Source organism: Marmota monax, unplaced genomic scaffold, assembly GCF_021218885.2.
Source record: "Marmota monax isolate L192 unplaced genomic scaffold, Marmota_monax_Labrador192_F-V1.1 WCK01_AAM20220418_F8-fsc00082, whole genome shotgun sequence".
In the NCBI taxonomy this organism is placed as follows: domain Eukaryota; kingdom Metazoa; phylum Chordata; class Mammalia; order Rodentia; family Sciuridae; genus Marmota; species Marmota monax.
In genome coordinates this window covers 6,843,079-6,865,745 of record NW_026695207.1, presented here as the reverse complement: position 1 = coordinate 6,865,745, position 22,667 = coordinate 6,843,079, and positions in this window count along the sequence as shown.

Genomic DNA, 22,667 nt, shown 5'->3' with positions numbered 1-22,667 from the left:
TTTTCTGAAAAAGTTTTGCTTGGCTTCTCAATACACAGGTCTGTGTCTTTTTTGATACTGGAATACTTTTGAACCTTTGTTTTGTAAGGTCTTTTTCAGCTCCCTTCTCCTTTTGGGACCCCCGATGACAGGAGTGTTGTGTGCTTTGGTCCCTTACACCTCTGGGTACTGGCAATATTTCCCCAGCCTATTTCTCTGTGACTCAAACCTGGAAAAAATTTCTCATGTTCTGTTTTGAAGAAACAGTGGTGTCAAGAAAACACCTTGCCTTTTTTATTGAAGTCATTATATTCTTAGTTTTAAAATTTCACTTGATTTTCTGTATCTTCTGTTCCTTTTCTGGAAGGTCCGACTTCTTCTTTATCTGAAGGCCTCCCATAGTTTGCTGACAAGCTCTGCCATGTCTGTTTGAACTTGTGTGCGATGACCTCACAGCCCTGTCATTTCAGCTCTTGCACCAATGGACAGTCTTATTCCCTTCGGTTCAGGAAGGTCTTGCGTCGTGTTGTGAGGGACGCTGGGCATTGCCTGGAACCTCAGAATTCTCACATCCAATCGAGACTCTGGAATGCACCTGCACCTTGAGTGGGCTGGCCTTCCCAGGCACACGCCAGCAGTGGGCGGGCCGACCCTGGAGGCCCAGATTCACGCAGAGCTCCCTTGACCCCTGCGGGGCCTCATCGCTGCCTGGTGGGATGGACGTGGCTGCTCACGTGGCCTCCACTGGCCCTACAGGTGGGATGGCCTCGTCACTTCTGGGTGGTGTGAGTCTAGATCCTCCACTGGTGCCCTCTAATGCTGCCTCATAATGGGGGCGAGTCTCACTACTGATATTTAGGGGTGGCAGTTCCGGCTCTCTGTGGTCTCCTCTGACCCTAGATAGGGACCCCTTTCTGCCTCATGGCTGTGAGCACCTCATCTTCCCATGGTTTCTGTGGTGCTCTTGGAGGTCGTATGGTGACATCTCGTTCAGCCCCAAGGGGTGGAGGTGGCCCTGGTTGCTATGGTTCTGCTCGGGCCACAGGATTTTATGTGGCATTTGGTTTGAGTAGGGTGACCACTGTCTGAAGTTTTCCATCTCGGTGGGTGGCTCCTTTCTTGGTGCTTTGTCCAAAAAGAGCACATCTGTCACGTCCTGTCTCCCCTGTTGGCTTCTCTGGGTTCCCGACTTCCTCAGATTCAGGCTGAGGCCTCTCAGACAAAAGCGGCCTCTCAGGTCAGCACTGGCCCTTCCCTGGCTTCAGGGTTCCCACCATGGTCCTCCTTCCAGCTTCCAGTTTGTGGGTCCCGGAATTCTATCTGCTGCCCCACTTTTAATTGCATTTCGTGAGAAGAACAAGGAAAATGAACACCTTGTCCCCAGGAGCAAGTTTCATCATGATTCATTTTTTCTCTGAAATCTTGAAGATGTCATTGAAGTTACTTGATATCCTGGTTTGAGAGGATATTGATTGACTCAGCCACTTCCATGGCACAGTCAGGAAATGTCCCTGTTCAGTATAAAAATGTTCCTTATTTTTAGCACCCAGGGTTTCTTAAAGGCAGGTGATGTGAGGTGGTGATGGTGATGTTTTCATCATTTGTCAAAAATTCCTATATTCAGAAATGCCACTGAATATCAAAATGAAACGTGTGCTACTTTCCTTTCTTTGGTGACTTAAATTCTCTCTTTCTCTTCTCTCCTCTTCCTCCTCCTTGTCCCATCCCTACCGCCATGTTATTAGACGGGGACTCCAACACCTCTCTGCGAATCTCACTCCAGAGCTGGGTTTGGTTCTGGTGTTGGCTGGCGCGCCTCCTGCGAGAGCCCGGGGCCCAGGCAGTGTGTGGGGGGAGCTTTCAACCTCACTGTGCATCAGGGAAGGGTCCCTGTGTGTTGGCCACTTTCCATCACCGTGATAAGGCACCTCCCAACAGTGCCACAGGCTAGGGCCAAGCCTTCAACCCCAGGGCCTCTGGGGACACTTCAAATCCACACTTAGTACTGCACCTAAGCAGGTGGCTAAGAGGACAGCTCAGGTCCTCGTCTGGCTGACCCCTGGGAATCCCAGAACCCAAAACATGGCCATTCCACACAGAGTGTTGGGAATGGGGTCACCAGGAAGTGACATGCTGCTTGTCCCCTTGTCAGGAGATGCCACCGGCCACAACAGGACCTATCTCTCTCTGCATAATCGTCTCCACCTGCATACTTCCCACAAATGCAGGGTCTCTTGGTCTCCCTCACAGTTTATCCACAGCACTGGGACCATTGGAAAAATGAATTAACAAAGTCCTCCCCCCCCGTTAAGGCCAAGGCAAATTCTGGAACAATGTGTTTTCTAGGAACTTCGTTTAGAAAGATGTCCTTGTGTCCGGTCAGCACTTAGGGATTGAGACTCTGCTTACCTTGGGGAAAACATCTTATCCTAGATGACACTTCCTGTCACCAGTCACCCTGGAAATGCCACAGCAAATAGGGGAGACAGCAAGTGACAAAGTGGACCGCTGGCCGGAACTTGAAGTACCAAGGGTTCTCTAAGAACAAATCCCAGTTATACCCAAATGCAAAGAGGACCCATTTAGAATCACAGGAGGATCACACTCCTGGCTCAACAGCTGAGACTTGTATTTCTTAGAATTGCTTCCAAGCCTGCAAGCTGGAAATATGGGCACACCTAGGTCTGCCAGAGGACCCTCCTCAATAGACGAGAGCAAGCCTGCACGGTGTGCAGGAAGGGACCCCCTCCCGGGCACCACTGGGGGTTATCCTCGACAATAGCCACTGCACAGAACAACAAGGCAATTCTCAGACTCTAGGAGCAGAAAGTTGCCTTCATATTACGCTCCTCAGTGTACAGCCAAAGGGGATGAGATCCATGAGTGGCAGAGATGCCCCACCTGCATTGAGCGCAGTCAGGATGTGGGCCAGAGGTGGGGTGTGAAGGAAATGTGGCACACACTCAGAGGAATAGTCCTCTGCCCAGAAAAGGGGGCTTGGCATCGGAACAACCTGGACAAACCTGGAGGACTCTATGTGACATAAGCCAGGCATGGAGACACAAGTCCCAACAGACCAAACCTGCAGAAGCAGAGCCCAGTGAGGGGTGCTGGGGAGTGGCCTGGGGAGATGGAAAGAAGAAAGAAATGTGAGAATGTGCAGAGAGGCTCCGTCACCTTGCAAAAAGTCATCGATGAGAACCAAGACCAAGTGGCCGGGAAGGTGCCACCTGTCCTGAGCAGGTTCAGAGAGCACAGGAAGAGCTGCGGGCACCAGAGTTGACCTCTCTTGATTGGATGGGACCAGATAAAGTAAACATAATTAATATGAAAGGAAAAGTCCAGGCATTCTTTAATATTGGGGAAAAGCTGCCGACAGAAAACAGAAATTTCTGAAATTTTCAAACTAAATAAGTAAATGGACCCGACTCAGGAATAACCGTGGCTGGACGATCGCTAGGTGTTTCTAACAAGGCTTCTCTGCACCTGAAATGCCGTGGTCCTGAGCATCACTGATGGAACAGGGACCCTGGGTCCTCGGGCTGCCCTCCCCCAGCCCCCCCCCCCCCTTGGCTAAGTGAGTGCCTCGTAATTTGCAAAATAAACGGCACAGCATTCCTGAGCTCTGATTCTGTGCCGACAAGTCCCAAGTGTGAAATGTGTCAGAGTCCCTGTCGACAAAGGTGCCTCCAGGAGCCGGCAGGTCAACAGCTGGGGGACTGTGATGGCCAGGGCACTCCCTCACGGTGCATTTCCAGGGCCTCTGAGGAAAGTGAGCCACGGACGATCTCACACGGTGGCCTCCTCAGCAGAGGCTCCAAGGGCTGCACAGAACCCGTGGTGGGAGTGATGTGGCTCCGGCCACAGCTCGGCTTCCCAGGAGGAGGGCTTGAGGTGAAGGTTGGCGCCTGCAAGGGTCACTCCAGGAAGTGGTGCAGCAGCACATGGTGTGGCCTGGTGTCCTGAGCCGGAGCAGCAGCTGCACGTCGGGAAGGAGGACGGAGAGCTGCTGTCCTCATCTGACGTCAAGACGCAACTGTGCTGCTGTTTTCCCTGGGGACCCAGCAGAACGCGTTCAAGAACTGTCATTTGGTTAAAATAAAAATAAACTCTTTCCTGGAAAGTTATCTCATAAACCTCTCATTCTTCTCAGTGTGAAGTCCTTCTCCAGGTGCCCGCCCCCTCATTTCTGCTCAGAGCCGGGAGGCGTGAGGCTGCTATGGTGGAAGAGCTACATTGTCCCAATGCAAGGGCCGGGGTGCAGACGTTCCCATGGCAGTGATTCAGCCCAGGTGAGAGGGGGACTCTAGATACACATGCATACCTTTTTCTGTCATGACTTAATTATTAATTATCCAGATCATCTTTCTAATTTCTTAATTTAAATTTAAATTTATTTTTTAAAAATTCATTCAATTCATTGCCATGAAAAAAGAAAAAAGAAGAAAGAGAACCTTCACTCATTCCCTGGGGACGCTGATGCCCAGCTCCAGTGGAATGGTGTCCAGGTGACTGGTGGTGGGTGGCAGGTGGCAGGCAGAGGGCACAGCGGGGAGTCTCCCTCTGGCTTTCTGATGCCTCTCCCTGGCAACTGACTTCTAACCCCAACTGCTCCGTGTTCCTTTGAGGAAGTTTCTTAAAATCACACAAGCATCTCAGTGCAGCCTTTCTGGGGTAGGTAGGTCACAAACAGGGAGGAAGAGAGCGAGCACAGGGTGGAGAGAGACCAAACCCAGGGCTGTCCCCGGGGAGGTGTTTGGAGAAATTGTGACAGCTAGTTCCACCGTGACAACTGCAGATTTTGAGTGTGGTATTTATTCTTTGTCTTTCTCCAGGGACAAGTCTCTCTTCCCTGCTGCTGTGGCTGGCAGCTCAGTCCCCAAGAACCCCATGGGACTGATGGCCAAGTCATATGAGCAGGTGCAAATTGGTGGCAGGTCTTCCCTTAAAGCTTCAGGAATTTTACACCTTCTCTTGGTAACATCGAACAGATCCTGATACAGGGGGCTTTCTTTTTTATATTAGTATAAATGTCCTGGGCCATAGCTGGTTTTTTGGTTTCTTATTCAATATTGAGAATTAAATAATTGAAGATTCAGTGTTACTCTTAAGATTGAATACATTAAAAACAATGAAGCACTTTAATTTTAAAACATTGATATGTGTTTTAAAATTATTTGGGAATAATGAGTTTTTTGGAGGGGTTACTGGGAATTGAACTCAGGGGCACTCGACCACTGAGCCACATCCCAGCCCTATTTTGAATTTTTTATTTAGAGACAGAGTCTCACTGAGTTGCTTAGCACCTTGTTGTTGCTGAGGCTGGCTTTGAACTCATGATCCCCTGTCTCAGCCTCCTGAGCTGCTGGGATGACACTTATTTTTTACAAACCTCTAAGTAAATTTGAATTTAATAGTCTCCTATTGTAAAAGCTACTGTTTATTTTAACCCTCATAGTTTCTGCTACAGTAACAAATTTACCCACATTAGAAAATCAGGACCTGGAGAAACTCCATGCTGCCTTGTAGATCTCCTGTGAAGCAGAGAATAGCTAAAAACAGGGCCCCAACATTCAGGCTGCAGGTAGCTAAGTGACAACAGGAACCCTAAAGCCTGGATTCAGGAAGACCTTTCCTGTCTCCCCGTCCTGGGAGGGTGACTGGAGAAACTCTCCATGCCCTGCCCACCACCAGCCCTTGGGCATGAGGCTGTGGGCCCCACCACCTTGGGTGGAGGGGAGTATTTGGGGAAAAGAGAGCAGTCAGCAGGCACCCCGCCTGCACCTGACAACCAGTGCCACAAGCCTGTCAGATCCCAGGCGCCGTCCTCACTTCTCCTCACAAAGCAGAGGGCCTGTGTGTTTCAGACATAATTAAAAGAGCCTTGCATTGAAGTGCTAAGGAGGCGCACTGGGATTTCCCGGGGTGCCGCGTATCTCTCGAGGGTTAATATTTAATACGATGAGCACAAAATGATATTCATCATATGTATAAAAATTTTCACAAATCACACATTTAAGACTTGGAGTACTTTTTACATATTTGAAAATTAATTTGTTCTTTTTATAAAATGAATCCAGCAAGAATCTTAAATGGCTCTCTAGCTCTTCACATCATCAAAGGAAGAGCGCGTTTTATTTTGGAAAGCACTTGGGGGATGTTGGTGCTGGGCGAATGGAGTGCGGTGGGTGTGGGCTCCCCAGCCTCGTGGCCCAGGGCCAGGGTTTCACGCAGGCACGTTTGTGGGAAGCAGCCGTGGCGCTGCGCATGGAGCAGAGGCTGTCTACTGGGGGAGCCAGAGACTGCAGAAGGAAGCAGGTGAAGTGTATGCCTGCGATGGTGACAGTTCGGGGTGGAGAGGAGGTCGTGAGCCCGGCAGCACATTAGGTCTGAGAGGGCAGGGCAGACCACGTGCTGAGGAAAAGAGAGGTGGGAGACGGGCCCATAGGAGCTAGGTCGGCTGCTGGAGGCCCACCTGAGAGGAGCACTGTCTGGGCTCCTGCCCAGCTGAGGTGCCCGGGCATCTCTCCAAGCAGGAGCCGGCTGCTGCTCCAACCTCTGCTGCCATTCATGCACACTGGAGGGCATGCCCAGTGAGACAAGTGGCCAGGCCACGCTGAGGAACCTCGGTCAACTTACGGCTCTGGACTGGTATTGTTGGAGCAAAACGTACATGTGTGCACGCACATACATATGCATTCCATGGGTGTGCACACATGTGTACATTCGTTCAAGTATTTCTAAAGCATTCTCTGTTTCACATGTAATGGTAAAATTCAGAAGTGATTTGAAATAAGCCAAGTGTCCATGCACCGCCTCTCCTGCAGGCGCTGGGGAGGTGGGGGGGCACGTGCTTGGCACTCACAAGGCCCTGGTTTGACGCCATGCTGTGCTTCAGGCAAGAGGATGAAGGGAGGTTCCCAGACGCAGCACCCAGCATGGACAAAGTGCAGAAGTGGCCAGCCTGCAGGGGCAGCTGCTGGGAGTGGGTCCAACGTCAGCCTTGGGCAGCAGGATTAAGGGACACTCCCTCCCACCGAGTGACACAGCCAGTGGCGTGATGCACCTTCTGCACCAAGAGCAATTTCCCATCTCCAGCAAAGACTTTGGGTACAGATAAGTGACAGGTGCAAGAAAATCATGGGATCCGGGAAAAGCAAAGGTGGAGTCAGTACTAGAAAGGAGACCACAGGCTGTGGGGCTGGCGGTTGTGAACAGGGGTGTGTGCACGTGGGTGTCTGCATGTGCGTGCATACTGGGAGTTAGGAAATGGGTCCACTAAATCCTCATCTTCTGTAGTCGGAATTCTATACTTAGTCCAGCCCCAGAGAATCAGAACTGGCATGTGGACCTGGAAATGCCAACTCGAGTGAGAAGTGCCTAAGGAGCCAGGAGCAGATTCTTTGGCCTGGGGAGCAGGGGTGGGGTCTGGGGTGGAGGTGGGTGGGCAGGGACGTGGGTGGGGAGGGACGCCGGTGTGAAATTTCCATGAGGTCTGAGCTGGTACTTGCTACTGTGCCCGGGTGAATCTGACCTAGGTCTGCAGCAGAAGGGGCTTCAGGGCAGCTGGTGGATGGGGGCTGACCTGCAGGTCCCCTCCTCACACCAAGCACAGCTATGGTCCAGCAGGGCAAGGGGCTGGTGCCCTCTTTCTGACTGCGCTGGCGAAGCGGCCACCACAGCCACACCAAGGTCTGAGGTGTGCAAAATGCCCAAGTCCTGGGAGGACGGAAGCCTGGTCTGCTGTTCACCCAGAGCTTCCCTGAGCGCCTTGCAACAAGGGGACAGAAGAGTGACAGAGACGAGTTGGCAGTGAGACCAGAGGGGAGGAGAAAACTCTGACGGACACTCTGTGGTGCTCGCCGTGGAGGGTGATGGATGAAGGCGCGCCTCTGGGATGGGGGGCTAGTCTGGGTCCACCTGCAGGACCTGGCTGCCAGGAGGCAGTGCTCTCCACCCTGGGGACGGGTCCCCTGGAGGCCAGACTGCCCCCAGGCTCAGCAGCGCAGGGTGCTGGTAGACACAGGTAGGTCATTGTTGTAATCCAGTTTATCGGATTCCACTGAAGAGATAAAACAAGCCTTTGAATAAGCTGTTTCTGGGAAACCTAAGTTCAATGCAATGAAGGGAAAGTTGCTTTAAAGAGCTGGGGCCACAGCATGAGGGAGAGGGGCAGCTCGGGCTGCCTGGCAGGAAGTGTCCAGAGGAAGGACGAGGGGGAGCAGCTGGCGGCCAGTGGGACACTGAGCCGTGGATGCCCCTCCCCCACACCGCTGCACCTTGTACTATTCCTCTCCACCTGCCCAGGGCCTAATCCTACTGAGAAGACTGCACCCATGTTCGTCTGACTGTTGCTTTAATTTTAGAAAAAAATAGTTAACTGTGCTACGTCCTTTCTCCACGTGCGCAACGCACACCCTGGGTGTCCCCCTTGAGTTTCCTGTTATGGGCTTGTTCAAAACACCTTCCGTCCTCCAGGTCCCTTCTCAGGAACCTGTTGAGAGTCACTGCACCTTTAAGTATTATGTTGGTTTCCTGCAGCTTTCTTTTTGCCAAATCTCTCTCCTTCTTTCTAGAGTTGTCTCCCTCAACTGGGAGGTAGGTGTCATCTCTAGGTAGAGGGAATGGAGAGGTGCATTTTGGCGTATTCAGCCATGTATTTTCTTCCCATGCATTCATGACCCATTCATCTATCCATCCAGCCAGCATCCACCCGTCCCTCTGTCTGTCTCTCCTGACCTGTTTCTATCTGTTCCCCCCAGCTGGTCTCTCCCTGTTACCTATCTCACACTCGCCCTGTCTACCCACCTGTCTTTCAGCTCTGTGTCTGTCATCGGGTTTGGCTCTGGGTTGAAGGAGGGCGGAAGGCCTCTCTTGGGTTTAGATTCTAACACAGAACAGCTCTCGGACGTGTGCCTGCTCCCAGCGTAGGGTGCTACCTACGAGGACGCACCACAGGAGCCAGGGAGGGCAGCAGGGGCCGGAGCTTGGCAGGAGGGAGGCCGAAGGCCTCTCTGTTCTGCACCCGGGCCGCCCAGCTGTTCTCAGCCCAGCTTTTATCCCACACTGTGAGAAACACAGGGCCAACTGTGGGGCAGCCATTCTTACGAACGGCGTCGGGAGCTACGGATGACCCTGGAGGGAACGAGCCCTTGAAACGGGCCTGGAAGGCATGGAGCCTGGCGCTGGGCACCACCCTTCTCTGCGGTGTTCACAGATTCGTGGAGGTGTGGCCCAGAGGGGGAGCTCCGGGGCTGTAAGTGGGTCCAGGGCCAGGAAGGGCAGTGGAGGTCCAGATGTCCCCTGGAGCTGGGTGAGGACTGAAGCCCACGTGGCCCTTGTCTATGACAATCACTTCTTGGGTCTGTGTTGGGTGCACATGCACTGCAGCTGGCAAGTCCCCTGGGGTCATGACATCGATCAGGTGTTTGAGTGGTGCTCCTCCGCCGAGGTCCCTCTGACCTGACCTGGCAGACCCTCGGCTTCCACAGGAAAGCTGCGCAGGTCTGGGAGCCTCTGTCCTTTTGACCTTCGGTCCTTTTTGTTCTGATATTTAAGGCACATCTCTAACAGAAAATAATCAGTTCCTACCTAAGCCTGACAATCTTTGTCTTTATGGAGAGTTCCTTCTGCTTACATTTAATGCAATTATTGATAAGATGGCACTGTTCTGTGGCCAGTTCTGTCTAGAGTCTCATTTGTTCCTCTGTTCCTCTTTGTCACCAATCCGACCTTCTGTGTCACCAGCCAGGCGTTTCCTGGCATTGTGGAGGCTGTGGAGATGTCCCCTCGACTTCTAGCCCTGAGAGACAGAAGGAGGTAACGCAGGGGCCTGGGCCTGCGGCTCACAGCCAGTTTCCAGCCAGGGACTGTGCGACAGGCCCTGGCCCTGCACTGGGTGGCTCTGTCTTGAAGGTAGCCCTGCAGGGCACTCCAAGACTTCCCGGCCCAGCTCTCCTGGCCAGTCCCCTCCTCAGGAGGAGCCTGCTTCCTGACCCGCAGCCTCCAGCCCCACACCCCCTTATGGCCTTCTCTCCCACTCCACGTCTGAGATCCTGGTCAGTCTTGCACCTGCTGCAAGGACAGAGCACACCACCTGCTGTCTGAACTCCTTACTGGCCTCCAAGCAGCCACCTTGGGGTAGGGAGGATGGGGACAGAGTGACCTCAGGAGATAGCTTGGGAGAGTCGGGAGAAGTGGCAACGGGGGCGCAGCCAGCAGGTCTGAGGCCATGCAGCAGCCCACGCGACCCCGTAGAGACCGCAAGAGAAAGGGACGTGGACCTCGGGCTTCAGAGACAAGCACAGCTGGGCAGGTGTCCCAGTCACACAGAGAGGGTAGTGCTGGGTTCACAGAGGAGGCAGCAGTCAGGGGCTCTGGGCATGGAGCAGGAAATCCGCTCCGGTGCTTCAGTGCCCAGGGACAGTGCAGCGTGGCTTGGTGGCTAGCTGCCCTGTGCGTGGCTGCTTGGTTCCTGGTGGCCGCTGCCTCCTGGCAGGTTGGCCTGGCTGCCTCTGCTCTTGGACAGTGGGCCCCTCCTGCTCCTGGTCCTGTGTGCTCCCCATAGGGAGAGAGGCCCTCCACCCGGCAATCTTAACCTCACTCTCCAGCCTCTCCCTGCACGGGCGCTCTGCAGAGGACGGGAGCAGCAGCACTGCCCCGTAACAGGTCCAGCCAGTAAGTAAGACAGGTAGCCAGATCGAGGATTACCAGTGAGGGGGACTGACTGGTGGCCCTCCTCTCTCCTGGGCACTCTGTCTCCAGCTCACTCATCGGTGGGCAAGGTCAAGGTCCTCAATGGGCCCCTACCCCTAACTCTTGGCGGCTCTGCACCCGCAGGACCTCATAGCTCCCTCTGCATCAGCCACCTCTGAGGGAGGGTGCGGTTGGCTCCAGGCTGGGTCTGCATGGGACATTAGGGCCCAGTGAAGTCAGAGGGAGGCCAGAGCTCCCAGGGCACCTGCTCTCCCGCCAGCCAGGTATCTGCCCTCTGTGTGCTGCTGGCCCCGACCTATGGAGAGGCTGAGCCGCTACTGCTGCCCACGTGTCCTAGGAGGAGCCCCAGGAAGACAAGGTGATGCTCCATCCATCCGCTTCCCAGCTGCCTCAGGAGGCTGTGACCACGCCCAGCCTGAGGGTCCCAGGGAAGGACACCCATCCTCCCAGCAGCTGCTCGAGCTGAGCCGATGGCAGGTGCCAAAGTCTCCATGGGGGCTCGGCTCTGCCGGCTACACCTGAGTCCCACCACGGCCCGCTGGAAGGCGGGGACTGTGTGCCCCCACCACGACTCAGTTCACCCGTGAGCCTCAGCACGAGAGCAGCCACGGGCCCAGGGACACACGTGCTGGGAGCCCTGTGCCCAGCCAGGAGGTAGGATGGCTCAGGGGCAAGGACACAGACCAGGATGAAAAGAGGGCAGGACACCAGGAAGACGGAGAGCCTCAGATCTAAGGCGAAGGCAGGGGGCAGGCCTCCCAGGTCCGTTCTCCATGAGGTGGGAAAGGGCAAGACTCACGGACATAGGGAGAGAAGCCGGCAGCAAACACAGGGCATCAGAGAAGCCACAGGAGAGTCTCCTATACCAAGGTGTGGGACTCGGGGACCCAACGGGGTACTGTGTGTGCCATGGAGTGCCACGGAGAGTCCCTCAGCCGAGGTGAAGAGAAGAGGGTCATCAGTGCAGTGCACACAGAGTCCACGGGACGGTCCCCCATGTAGGCCGAAGGGAAGAGAGGTCATCAGTGCAGTGCACACAGAGTCCACGGGACGGTCCCCCATGTAGGCTGAAGGGAAGAGAGGTCATCAGTGAAGTGCACACAGAGTCCACGGGACGGTCCCCCATGTAGGCCAAAGGGAAGAGAGGTCATCAGTGCAGTGCACACAGAGTCCACGGGACGTTCTCTTGGCCGAGGTGAAGCACTGATGAAGAGTGAGGAGCTCCCCGTGATGTTCGCAGAGTGCCCTGTGGTCCCTGTCCCTACCCCGTAAGGTCCCAGTCTCGTCCCTAGCTGCCCCTGGAGGTGGTGGCAGTTGGAGTGCCTCTCCCCCCAGTGCCCCTCTCTCAGGTCCTACGCCGTCTCGGGTGTGTGGCTCTGTGTCCCTGCAGGAGGGGGCCATGGTCTGTGCACCTGAGGTTAATTTCCTGGAGTTTTCAATCCTGCAACCCAGGTCTTCCACGCTTCTGTGTGGATGTCACCATCCCCGCTGCTGGGGGATTGCGTGGTGACGGGCAGCGTGCCCTCGCCCACCTCTGGCCGGGCTTCCTATTTTCTCTCTATTCAGTGGGTCATTGAGCCCCAAAGCCTGAGGTTGGGTGTGGAGTCGGGGGGAGGCTGGGGCTGAGGCTGGAGACAGTGGGAGGGCTCCCACGGGGCACAGGTGCCAATGCAGCTGTACAGGACACTTGGGAGGTTGCCAGCAAAGGACGCTGAGGAGTTTGTGTGTGCATCCGCAGGTGTGTGGTGTGTGTGTGTGTATGTGTGTATGTGTGTGATCTGCAGGTATGTGTGTGTGCATCCGCAAGTGTGTGTGTGCATCTTCAGGTGTGTGGGGTGTGTGTGCGTGTGTGTGTATGTGTGTATGTGCATCCGCAAGTGTGGTGTGTGTGTGTGCATCTGCAAGTGTGGTGTGTGTGTGCATCTGCAGGTGTGTGGTGTGTGCATGTGTGTATGTGTGTGCATCCGCAAGTGTGGTGTGTGTGTGTGCATCTGCAAGTGTGGTGTGTGTGTGCATCCGCAGGTGTGTGTTGTGTATATGTGTGTGCATCTGCAGGTGTGTGGTGTGTGGTGTTTGGTTCGTGGTGTGTGAGTGTGTATGTGTGCATCAGCAGGTGTGTGTTGTGTGTGTGTGGTGTGTGGTGTGTGTGTGTGTTCATCTGCAGGTGTGTGGCGTGTGGTGTTTGGTGTGTGGTGTGTGCGTGTGTGTGCACGTACATGTTGGGGAGTCTCTCCACACCTGCCTTGGGAGGGGACAAAAGTGAGAGCAAGGCCGGGGTGGAGTGGAGCGTCGCTGGCACTGACACAAGGGCCCAGGAAAACCTGCACATGTCACACCCCAGCATGTCACTGGGAGAGGGTGGCATGAGGAAGGGGTGACAGTGGCCCCCCCAGTCCTTGGAGGCCCAGATTCTCAGGGGCAGTCCCTCCACGCACAGTGGACAGGCCTGCTTCTCCTGCGCCTCTGAGAGGGACTCCTCAGTGCAAAGCCAGGCACGCACGGCACACGCAGGCTGGACCCCCTGTGGGAACAGCTCACCACTCCTGACCCACACACCCAGGAACCGCTGCATGAAGACAGATTCCAGGAACCCCGTCTTGTTGCAAGATCCAGAAATAGCAGGGTCCCATGTCCCCATGGGGAGAGCAGCGCCCTGTGATTCTGAGGAGAGAGTCCAGGCCCCGCCTATGCCTGAGTGAGCCACCTTCTAGCAGGTTCAGATGCCTGCACAGGGCTGGCCCCTCACGCACACACCTGCACAGACGTGTTTGTGCACATGGGCATGAGCTCGCTTGTGTGCGAGCTCTCCGCCTCCCTCTGGGGTCTCCCACTGACAGCCAGGTGCCCTGTCTCTGTGGCTGAGGTGCCGCAGGGCAGGCTCCACTTCATCAGGTGGACTCCACAGCTGCCCGTGCTGCCCGGGTGGAAGCCTGTGATCCGCAGGACGCTGCCTCGTGCTCCGGTTTCTCCAGCACCCAGGATGGTGGCCTCTTCCCTGGAAGGTGCACGCGTGTTGAATAACAGGCAGAACCTGGTCCTTCCGGAGGAGATGCTGCTCTTAGCCCAGGGTGGGCTTCCACCTGCGTTCAGCTCTCCTGTGGGTGGACCACCCCTGAGCAGGGGGCTGGGCTGGCCTCCCTGTCTGCTCCTGACTGAGTGAAGGAGATGGCCGGGTGCTGGAGCCCTCCTGTACGCGGAGCCTTCAGAAACAGAGCCACTTTGTCCCCGCCCTCTCCCTCCCTCCCCTCTGACTTATTTCTGGAAGCTGTGATGTTCAATAATTCAGGAGGAGCACGAATCAGCATATCTTACAGCATATTTGATGTGCCAACAGACAGACTGCAGGCCGTTTCATTTCAATTAGCCCCTTTGTTGCCAACAAAAGCCCGACAAACCCCCTGAGCGAGGGCGACCGCACCCCAGCCTGGCCCAGCCTGGCCCCGGCCCTGGGAGCAGCATCCTGGCGCGGGCATCCCTCTTGCTTTATGTGCTATTGTTCTCCGGGATCCTCTTACCTGGGATCCAGTGACTCTCTCCAGCCCAGGAATAGGCCGGGCTCTGCTTTCAGGCCTCCTCTGATCTCCCGGGCTAATTGGCTCAGGTGTAAACCAAGCCAGCAGGGCGAGGACTTTGAAGTGAGTCAGCCGCTCAGAGCGCCTGGGAGCATCCCTGTCTGTGTGTCAAATACCAGCCGGCTGGGCCTGCTGCTCGGGCCGCTAATAAAATACGCGAGTAATCACGTTGTATTACAAGCCTCAAATCCATGCTGATACCTCATTGCAAGCTTGTCATTAATTTTGCAGGCTGGGCCTCCAATGCAATCTGACCCGTTTTTAATAAGAGGGGCGTCTGCGCTGCGTGTGTGAGCGCGCGGGGTGAGGCCAGCTGTGTCTCCTGTACATATGGAGCCACCTACGCTTTGATCAATAATGCTGCTTCACTTTAGAAGGGGGCTCATTTTGTTAAGACGCGGGGGAGGGGCCTGGGTCTGTTTGTCCAGCATGCACAGCGGCGCAAAGGTCAGTCCGTGCGCCCAGGGATGCTGGCCCAGTCGCCCGACTCCTCTTCTGCTCAGGCTCTATTTAAAGGGACATCCACCACAGGCCCAGCCTGCGTTTTGATCATCAATGGTTGTTTCCCAAAGGGACAAAGGACAAGAATGCAGCTACTCCTCCAGACTGTGTTTGCCCAGGTGTTCTTCATTTTTAACACGCCAGCCTGCCGCACGACGACCACATGAAGAACCGCCTCCCTGCAAAGGCTCCTGGTGACTCCAAGGCTCGGGAGCAGTCACGACAGTGTGTCCTTGCTTGTTCATCTGGCTATGAATGTACAAGGCATGGGCACAGCCCTCACACCCACTCCAGGCAAACAGCTCCTTCTAAAGTGGTATGTGCTGATCAAATATTTTGAGAAATTAAACACACATTAACACAGAATATACTACAGCATGGGAACCCACCTGCTGTCATTCAAACCATGGGAGGCGGGACTTCCTTGCACTCCTGTATGGAGGCTGCAGACACCCAGGCCCTGGGAGAAGAATGTCCTCGGGGCCTTCTCTGGGTGTCTTGACTGCTCTGCTGCTGTAACTGCACCACGGGTGTCCTAAACAATGGAGAGCAATGCCTCCCAGCCCCAGAGCCCAGAGTCTGCTGCCCAGGTGTGTCAGGGCTGGCTCCTCCTGAGGCCTCTCTCCTTGGTTGCAGACATCATCTCCTCCACACACTCCTGTGGTTGTCCCCAGGTGGTGTCTGTGTCCTGTTCTTCTCATAAAGATGCAAAGTGGATTAGGGCACCTAGTGACCTCATCCTACCTAATTGTCTCCAAACACGGTCATGTTCTATGGTGCTGGGTTAGAGCCTCAATGTAGGAATTGGGGAACAGGGTTCAGCCTCACCGTGTGAAGGTTGGAGAAGCTAACTTTGGTACAAAGCCACCAAACTCAGGGCGAGGACCTGTACCATGGTACCATCCCAGGCCTGGCTGGGTCATGGGCATCTGGAGGTTACAGCCTCCCTGGGTGTGGGAAGGCTCAAGGTGGGCACCCAGAGGTCACAGCCTGCCTGGGTGGCGGAAGGTTCAGGGCTTCACCCCAAGCATCCCCAGAGAGGCTGGAGTGCAAGGGTCAGGGCTCACCAAGGAGAGGGGCTTTTGGATCCTGCAATCCAAGCCCAGGTCCACGCGTGGTGAGACAGTGGAGGACAAGCGCTCCCTCTGCAATCTGTGGCTCATGGGAAGGTTGATTCACATAATCCTCACACAGCTGGGATGGGTCCTCTGCTAGAGGGGCAACCCGCTGCCATGGGCAGGAGCCTGTGAGCAGCATCTGGAATCACCGCCTTTTCAGCACCCATGTTGGATACCTGTTCTGGATGAAGAGACCCCCCAGAGGGCAGAGAGAGGAAACAGATGTAGAAGAGGGCAGACCCCAGAGCGCTGTCCAGAGGTGTGGTGTGCAGCATGCCTGTCCCCTGGCAACAGGTGTGGCTTTCTCCCCAGGCCCTGTCCACCCCACGTCTGAAGATGAGGTACCAGGGCATGAGCGTTAGGCAGCTCTTTTGCTGCTGTGACTAAAGGATCTGAGCAGAACAACATTAGAGGAGGAAAAGTTTATTTAGGGTCTCACAGTTTCAGAGGTCTCCATCCATAGACAGCAGGCTCCATTCCTCAGGGCTCAAGGTGAGGCAGGACATCACAGCCGAAGATTGTGGTGGGGGAAGCCACTCACATGAAGATCAGAAAGCAGAGAGGGACTCCACTCGCCAGATACAAAATATACACCCCCAAATCACACCCAGTTCCCACCTCCTCCAGCCACACCCACCACTTCAGTTACCACTCAGTTCACCCCTATCAGGGGATTAATTCACCCATTGGGTAAGACTCTCACAACCCAGTCGTTTCTCCTCTGAACTTCCTTGCACTGACCCACATGTGAGCTTTTAGGGGGACCCTCACATCCACGCCATCACAGAGCAGAGCCAGCACACCACTGGCAGAGCTTCCTCCACCAGCTTGACGTCTGGCCACGCCTACAGGATGCAGCAGCCCTGAATCAGCCTGCTCTTCCTGGGCAGCGCTGCCCCGGGAGGGAGAAGCATCCTCTGTACAGGTGCAGGTCAGCGCCTGGCTCCCTGCCTGCCCTTCCGCTTCCTCTCTGCAGAGTCTGATGGAGAAGGGAGCTACAGTGGAGCAGCTGCAGGTGACAACCATGCAGGAATCAGGAGCCACCGCAGACACAGACACAGCCAGAGCAGGTGAGAGCACTGCCCAAAGAGTCCTGTGCAACAGGCCAGGGGCCCTGGGTGAGGGTCCTCAGGGGGCTGGTCTCTTGCCCCCAGGAAGGCAGTAGGAGCTGCAAAAGGGCGTTCAGTGGTGGCCCTGTGGTCCTGAGGGGAGTGCCTGGGGGGGAAGCGGTGCGAGGCTGGCTGGGGCTCCGTTTACACTGAGGAGGGGGACTGCAGGACGACCCAGGCACGTGCTGGAACTCCACTCTCATCAGTGACATCAGCTTCTGGGCTGGATTCAGGGTCGCATTTCAAGTCTCAAAAAGTGCTCCCCCGCTTCTTGTGCCCCTTGCAGCCTGAGGCTGCGGAAACATCACTGATCCCAGTGACCTTTTAGTAATGGCCCTCTGGCAACAGTCTACTGCATTTCTGGTGATCTAACCACAGGCCCTGGGGGGCAGTGTGCATCCCCAGACAGTCCCACTCCCACATCAGGTCAGCCCAGCCTCTTCCTTGCAATCTGCTCCCCATATTCCACTGTGGGGTCTGTGACGTGAATCTACAGATAGGTGGGTGGATGGACACCAGCCCAGGGTAGCACTCGTGTGACTACACCTGTCACGATAAGCAGAACTGCGATGGTCAGTTTGCAGGTAGAAAAGTCATTGCCCAGGGAAGCAGAACCCCTGGCCAGCCTGTGGTGCAGGAAGAGGGTCCAGGTGGGTAGACGCTGGACCACTGGTTGGGGGGCTCAGCGGCCCTTGCTGCCCTGGGGCCCTCACTGAAGCTGTGTGCGTTGCTGAAGACTCTCATCCCCGAGGGAGAGCTCTCCCTGGAACGTGGCACGTGGGTCATGAGAGTCCAGAAAGCAGCAGCAGCACTGGAGGAAAAGATGACCACCAAACGGTAGAAAGCTCGAGGGCATGAAGCTGCGCAAAGACAGGGGCATCGGGTCTCCATGGGCCCAACTGGCCAGTGACTTTAAAATGACTGCTGAATTCTGCACGGTAGAGAAGCAGGTGGAAGTCGTAGTGGGAAACACCAGGGAATGTATTCCAGCAAGGGCTCCGCCCTGAGTGGTGGGGTGAGACGGGGTTCCAGGACCTGCCAGTGTTTTACTTTATTTCAGTTTTTGGAGTTGAGGGTGGGACCCAGGGCCGCTCCTGCTCTACGGCTGAGATCCACCCAGGCCCGTCGGTGCTCCCGATCTGCCGGGGAAGGTTAACAGCAGAGGAGCTACCCGCAGACCATGGTCCCTGTCCCAGGGCCCAGACTCCCCATCCTCGGTGGCTACAGACTGGCCTGGAGGGATCTTCTAGTCAATGATCTCCAGGTGACTTTGAGGACCTGCTCTAACAGGCTCCAAGAGGGCGGAGCTGCCTGGAGCTGCCTGCGCAGAACCTGGCCAGAGCTGGCTGCAGAAGAGCACCAAGGCTGCCGGACTCGGGGCACATCTGAATAGCTCAGAGAGGCCCATTGCTGTTGCTTTCCAGGTGGAAAGTCAGGTTTCCACCAGAGAACTGCACGCACACCTTGTATGCATTGTATCCAGAGCCCAGGCTCTGACTTGAGAGGTACACAGACACCCGTGACACGTGTCCATTTTGACACACAGGAGACACAGTTTAATCTGCAGACCGTGTGCGATCCACATGCTTATTGCTGATATCCAAAACTACCTTTGTTCCGGGAGAATCTATAAGTAACAATAGATCAAATTCGATTTTAAATTCTTTCTCTGTGACTCTTCTTAAAGATAATACAAGATTTGATGCCAATAAAATAGATGATTATTCAGTAAGCAAAACTGCTTCTTTTCTTCCTTTTTGACCCATTTTCAATAGCGCTAGAGTCTGGATCACAGCTGGGCTGGTTCCGTCCCTGACTTGCAGAGGTCCCTCCCTGGTCATTTGAATACAGAACTCATTTAGATTCTTGGTGCCCAGGGCCTGAGCTGCAAACCTGGCAGAAGGGCTTTGAACAGTGGCACCCTGTGCACTCTTGACATTCTCGGGAAGCGCGGCCATCCTCCCTGCAGAACGGTATAAATATCTGGTCCTTGGTTTTTAATTATTACTGAGGAAGACACCTGGGGAGTGAGCAGCGACTCTAACTGTCCAACCTCGCCTCAGCCTGCTAATTAGAGAGCCCGGCCACATCACCGCCGCACGGCAGTCAGGGAGGCTTAGGAGACACGTGGCCCCCAAAGTGATCCCAGCAGCTGCCCTCAGGCCTACTCGCCATGCAGGCTGCAGGGAAGAGCTGAGTTTAACAGGTGGCTCACGCTAGAAGGCACACAGAGACGTGAGCAGCACTTGCAGGGTTGCTGGTGTGGCCGTGGAGCCCGGGGCAGGCTGCCCAGGGTTCTGTACTTTATGCCCATCGCCTCCCCAGACCCGTGTGTGTCAAGATGGCTAGAAGGTGGCCACAGGTCCCAGGGAGCCATTTGGCTGGGCTCCTTGTACTTGTGTGCCTGTTCCAAATCCCTCAGACCAGGGCCGAAGACCAGGTTTCCCCAAGGTCAGTGGGTGGTGGACTTTCTCAGCATCCTGCAAGACACTGGGGCTGCCCTGTGAGCAGAGGTGGCCACCCACAGTGTAGCCAGCATGTCCACCCTTCAGCCAGTGCTCAGTGAGACACCAAAGGAAGGTCAGCACAGGTCACAGTGAGAATGGCACATGTCGGGCCCTTATGGAGAGCACTGAGCCATTGGAGCAGCCCGTCCCACACAGATGGGGACAGAGGCTGAGAAGTCCAGGTGCCCATTCGAGAACTTATTGGGAAGCCTGTCAGCCACCTTCCCACCCAGAAATGGAAGTCACTTTGAGGCCACACTGTGGGAATTCCAAAGCTTCTGGAAGTGGGGTAGGGGCAACTGGGGACCTCTTCTCATCTCCTGGGACTCAGGGGCTCAACTTGCAGAGTATGGGGCGTCTCTTGTGTCATTGTTGCTTCCCAGGCTTTGGGTCACTTTAAAATAGAGCGCAGGCCCAGGGACGGGGAGTGGTCTTCCAGGAGTTCCGTTCTGAGCTCCTGTTTGGTTGGTGTGTTCAAACATGACACGGCCACCAGAGGCTGCCAATGAATCCAAGGCAAGACAGTCCTCCTCACCGCCTCCAGGAGACAGGAGGTCAGTGGTGGCCTCCGCACAGATCCCACGGCCAGGCGTGAGCTCTGCCTGGACAGAAGGTCCCCACTCATGTGAGCTTCTAGGGGTCTGGCAGCCTGAGGGCGGCTCAGAGGGTGGCAGGGCAGCACCATGAGGCACAAGCTTCTCCCAGGAGACGCAGGACAGCCTCCTGCCTGACCTGGTTGTCCTTGAGAGGCTCAGCGTTCCTCGCGGGCGCCACTCCCTGCGCATCTGCGAGCTCCCGCAGCACGTTAACACATCAGCCGCTCTCCAGGCCCAGCCACAGAGAGGAGCTGAGCCTGAGAAGGGCTCATCTGGTGCCAGACAGGTGCACGGCTCCATTCCCAGTTAATTCAGCCCAAAAGACTCGTGTGGTGATCCAGCCCTGAAATACGGTTTCTCTGGGTGCGACTGTCATCTGGCTTCGCTGTGATGGCTGGCACTCCCCTTCCCGCCCCCACGTGCAGGCAGCACTTCTGCTGTGCCATGTCATGGCTGCCACTGTAAATGGAGCTCCTCTGCGTGGGTCAGGGCAGTGACCTTGCTGAACACTCCCCCTGGCCGTCCCTCCCTGTGCACTGCCCGGGTCCTGTCCTGCCTCTCTAGTGCTGTCCTTCCCAGTTCGGTACCTGTGGCCCCGGTGACCTTCCATAAGGCTGGCCTAACTCGACTCTGAGCCGTGAGGAGCTGCAACTCTGCGTAGTGACAGCCAGTGTGAGAGGCAAGGCCCAGACTTCGGCTCAGCTCTGCTGTCACCGCCTGGTGACGTGAGACCAGGTCTGCACACCCCCATTCAGGAGCTCTTCTGAGACCTTTCCGTGGACTGACTCAGTTTACCCCACAACCACACCCGGACGCAGGTACCAGGATTGCCCTGTTTCCTCAAGGAAGCAGGTGCAAGGTGACACAGTCACTGCTCTTAGGGGACTCTCCCAAGGCTGAGCCATGACTGCCCAGATATCTCCCATGGCCCTGGGAACTGGGGCCAGGTCTGTTGCCTGCAGTTGCCCTGAACGGCCGAGGCCTGGCTTGAGGCATCGAGACTCCACATGCAGCGGGGATGCAGAGTCTACATGCTAGTGAAGTTGCAGGTCTCAGAGCTGCGCTTGGCTGTGTGCAGCAAGGACCGTGGCTGGGCTGAGCCAACAGAGGCCGGCTGCTCTCTGACCAAGCCCAGGGTCCCAGCTGTCCATCTTACTTAGGGCTGACCAGCTGTCCATCTTACTCCGTGGAGACTTGGGCACCATCTGTGTAGGTGTGTGGAGGAGGACATTCTGGAGTACACCCTGGATCCAGAACACGTCCGCGTGCCGGGGCCTTCCCGCAGCAGATCTGAACCGTGGGCCACTGGCCCAAGATTGATGCCTCCCAGGGAAGTTCTGCCATTCTTCAATGGTCTTGGATAAACTTCTATAACCAAGAAAGAAGAGAAAATGAATAAGAGACAGGTGAGAGGTAGCACCCGACGCAGGAGGTAAAACAGTCTGCTTATTTCCAAGGGTCTCCAAGAGTGAAAATCATGTGAATCAAGAAGTATATAGCTATGTTTTGCATTTGAACTGTCTGTAGTGCATAAGAAATCCAAACCGATGACCTGAATCAAAGGTGTGCTGGGTTGGCAGCACCCTAGGCAAATGAAGAAAGCAAAGGTCTCCTTGGAAGAAAGCATCCTCAACCCACGTCTTCAGAGCTCTCTGGAGCAAGAAAACAATGTTCCTACAGTTTACAAATTAGGAAACACAGAAGAAAAACTCACCATGAGCTCCCATCAGCAGGAATAATGTGAATATTCCTATATGTATAATGTACAAATTGCAGTTTAAATCCTTAAATAATCCTTCTAAAGAAGAAATAAGAGATTATAGAAGGACGTCACATTGGAAAAGTGCCAAAGAGAACTACTGGGCCTAACACAGAAGCTATCACGGAAGTGGACAAAGTGAGCTGAGTGCACACGCAGAGGAAGGGCAGGAGGGCAGCGGGGAGACGTTCTGAAGAAAGGAGCCAGGTCACCGCTGGCGGGGACGCCACAGAGAGCACAAGCCGTGGGAGAGGCGCCCCGGTGCCTGCCGTCCCAGTGGCAGGAAGCCAGGTGGACGGAAGAGCCCTCTCAGGTCCAGGTTCCTAACAAGTCCCACGCTGGACAACGAAAAGAGGGTCGCAGGCCTGTCCATGTCCTGATAGTGTCCACGAGGAACGCCGGGGGTAGGCGGCCCAGGCACCGAGCTCCCCTCCAGGCTCCCAACCAAGGCCGCGCTGGCACGACGCCCCTGCAGAGAGAAGTCTCCTGGAGAACAAGGTCGCCACAAAGCCAGAGACACTGGACGGATCATCAGGGGTTCAGAACCGAACGGCAAGTGAGAGACACGGGATCAGAGGAGTCCAGAGTCACTGTGATGTGCTGCTGGGGACTTGGGCTGCGACAGAGAGCCACAGCGAGAAAAAACCAGGACACTGAGACCCCACCAAGGACGAGCACAGCCACACCTCGGGCCCTGGAGGGAGCCAGTGCTGTCCTCCTCAGGTAAGGACATGAGTGACATCGCAGCTCCTACAGCCCAACACTCAGACCCTCCCTCAGGGGAGGAGTGAGGAGCTGAGGGCGCTGGGC